Source organism: Penaeus monodon, chromosome 22 (genome assembly GCF_015228065.2).
Source record: "Penaeus monodon isolate SGIC_2016 chromosome 22, NSTDA_Pmon_1, whole genome shotgun sequence".
In the NCBI taxonomy this organism is placed as follows: Eukaryota; Metazoa; Arthropoda; class Malacostraca; order Decapoda; family Penaeidae; genus Penaeus; species Penaeus monodon.
The window spans coordinates 44,892,697-44,896,095 of record NC_051407.1 but is presented as its reverse complement, the minus strand read 5'-3'; positions in this window follow the sequence as shown (position 1 = coordinate 44,896,095).

The following is a 3,399-nucleotide window of genomic DNA, read 5'->3' as shown; positions in this document are numbered from 1 at the left end:
AGAAGACACTCAAGAAGAACAACTCAAGCAGGAACTCAAGCAGGACATTCAGAAGACACTAAGCAGAAACCTCAAGAAGACACTCAAGAGACACTCAAGAAGACACACAAGCAGACAATCAAGACGAAACTCAAGCAGACACACAGGCAGAGAACTCAAGAAGACACTCAGCAGACACTCAAGAAGACAGTCAAGAAGACAATTGAGCAGGACAATCAAGAAGACAATCAGGAAGACACTCGAGAAAGACACTCAAGAAGTACTCAAGCAGAACACTCAAGCAGACACCAAGCAGAAACTCAAGAGACCTCAAGCAGACACTAAAGGAAGGAACTTCATAGCAGGACACTCATATTGAAGACACTCAAGAGACACCAAGCAGGACCTCGAGAAGACACTCAAGAAGGACACTCAAGCAGACCACTAAGCCACTCAAGCAGTACACTCAGGGACAACTGAGCAGACAATCAAGAAGCACTCAAAGAGACACTCAAGAGCCACTCAAGCAGACACTCAAGACGACAATCAAGCAAGACTCGAGCAGACACTCAAGAAGACACTCAAGCAGACACTCAAGAAGACTACTAGAGCAGACCACTCAAGACGGAACTCAAGAAAGACCTCAAGCCGACACTCAAGGAAAGACACTCAAGCAGACACTCAAGCAACAACTCAAGAAGACACTCAAGCAGACACTCAAGCAGACAATCCAAGAAGACAATCAAGAAGACATTCCAGAGACATCAAGACGACACTCAAGCGACACCAAGCAGGGACACTCAAGAAAGACAGTCAAGAAGACACTCACAGAAGACAATCAAGAAAGACACTCAAGCAGACACTCAAGCAAAACACTCGAGCAGACACTCAACCAAGACACTCAAAAGACATTCAAGAAGACACTCACGACGACACTCAAGAAGGACACTAAGCAGACATCAAGACGGACATCAAGTAGACACTCAAGAAGACATTCAAGAGACACTCAACGCAGACACTCAAGAAGACACTCAAGATAGACACAGGCCGACACTCAAGCAGACATCAAGAAGAACTCAGCAGAAACTCGAGCAGACACTCACGAAGCACACAAGTAGGACACTCAAGTTAGATACTCAGAAAAGGCACTCAAGAAGACACTCAAGCTGACACTCAAGAAGACACTCAAGCGGCCTCTCATCAGAAATCAAGCCGACCACTCAAGAAGACACTAAAGCAACACGCAAGAAGACACTCAAGCAGACAACTGAAGCAGGACCACGCAAGAAGACACCAAGCGGACACCAAGAAGACACTTACTTGAGTGTCTTCTGAAGTATTCTTGAGTGTCTGTGTGAGTGTCTTTTGAGTGTCTGTTGAGTGTCGCTTGAGTGTTTGCTTGAGTGTCTTCTTGAGTGTCTTCTGAGTGTATTCTGTGTGTCTGCTTGAGTGTCTGATGAGTGTATCATTGAGTGTCTTCTTTGAATGTCTGCTATGGTAGTGTCCATGCTTGCAGTCTGCTGAGTGTCTCTTCGATTGTCGTCCTTGGGTCTTCTGAATGTCTTCTTGAGTTTCTTCTTGAATGTCTTCTTGAGGTCTTCTTGAGTGTCTTCTGAATGTCTTCTTGATGTGTCTTCTTGGAATTCTCTTGCGTGTCTGCTTGAGTGCTCTTGAGTGTATTCTGAGTGTCTTCTTTGGAATGTTATCTTGAGTGTCTTGCTGAGGTCTTCGTGAATGTTTCTTGAGTGTCTGCTTGAATGTCGCGTGAGTGTCGCTGAGTGTCTTTTGAATGTCTTCTTGAGTGTCTTCTAGTGTTTCTTGAAAGTCTTATTGAGTATCGCTTGCAGGTATTCGTGAGTGTCTTCTTGAGTGTTATGCTTGAGTTTTGCTGGAATGTCTGCTTGAAGTTTCTGAATGTCTTCTTGAGTGTCTGCTTGAGTGCTTCTTTGAATGTATTCTTGCGTGTCTTCTGAAGTGTACTGCTTGAAGGTATTCTTGAGTTTCTCTTCGGAGTGTCTTAGGAGGTCTTCTTGAATGTTTCTTGAGTGTCTTTCTTGAGTGGTTTCTTGAGTGTCCTTCTTGAGTGTCTTCTTGAGTGTGCTGAGTGTCTGCTTGAGTGTCTTCTTGAGTATCCTGCTGAGTGTTCTGAGTCTGCTTGAATGTCTTCCTGAGTGTCTCTTGAATTCTTCTTGAGTGTCTGCTTGAGTGTCTGCTTGAGTGTCTTCTTGAATGTCTTCTTGAGTGTCTGCTTGAGTGTCTTCTTGAGTGTCTGCTTGAATGTCTTCTTGAATGTCTTCTTGAGTGTCTTCTTGAATGTCTTCTTGAGTGTCTTCTTGAATGTCTGCTTGAGTGTCTGCTTGAGTGTCTTCTTGAATGTCTTCTTGAGTGTCTGCTTGAGTGTCTTCTTGAGTGTCTTCTTGAGTGTCTTCTTGAATGTCTTCTTGAGTGTCTGCTTGAGTGTCTTCTTAAGTGTCTGCTTGAGTGTCTTCTTGAGTGTCTTCTTGAGTGCCTGCTTGAGTGTCTTCTTGAGTGTCTTCTTGAATGTCTTCTTGAGTGTCTTCTTGAGTGTTTTCTTGAGTGTCTGCTTGAGTGTCTGCTTGAGTGTCTTCTTGAGTGTCTTCTTGAGTGCCTTCTTGAGTGCCTGCTTGAGTGTCTTCTTGAGTGTCTGCTTGAATGTCTGATTGAGTGTCTGATTGAGTGTCTTCTTGAGTGTCTTCTTGAGTGTCTGCTTGAATGTCTTCTTGAGTGTCTGCTTGAGTGTCTGCTTGAGTGTCTTCTTGAGTGTCTGCTTGAGTGTTTTCTTGAATGCCTGAGTGTCTGCTTGAGTGTCTTCTTGATTGTCTTCTTGAATGTCTTCTTGAGTGTCTGCTTGAGTGTATGCTTGAGTGTCTTCTTGAGTGTCTTCTTGAGTGTCTTCTTGAATGTCTTCTTGAGTGTCTTCTTGAGTGTCTTCTCGAGTGTCTTCTCGAGTGTCTTCTTGAGTGTCTGCTTGAGTGTCTTCTTGAGCGTCTTCTTGAGTGTCTGCTTGAGTGTCTTCTTGAATGTCTTCTTGAGTGTCTGCTTGAGTGTCTTCTTGAGTGTCTTCTGAGTGTCTTCTTGAGTGTCTTCTTGAGTGTCTGCTTGAGTGTCTTCTTGAGTGTCTTCTTGAGTCTCGGCTTGAGTGTCTTCTTGAGTGTCTTCTTGAGTGTCTTCTTGAGTGTCTTCTTGAGTGTCTTCTTGAGTGTCTGCTTGAGTGTCTTTTTGAGTGTCTGCTTGAGTTTCTGCTTTAGTGTCTTCTCGAGTGTCTTCTTGAGTGTCTTCTTGAGTGTCTTCTTAAGTGTCTTCTCGAGTGTCTTCTTGAGTGTCTTCTTGAATGTCTTCTTGAGTGTCTTCTTGAGTGTCTGCCTGAGTGTCTTCTTGAGTGTCTGCTTGAGTGTCTTC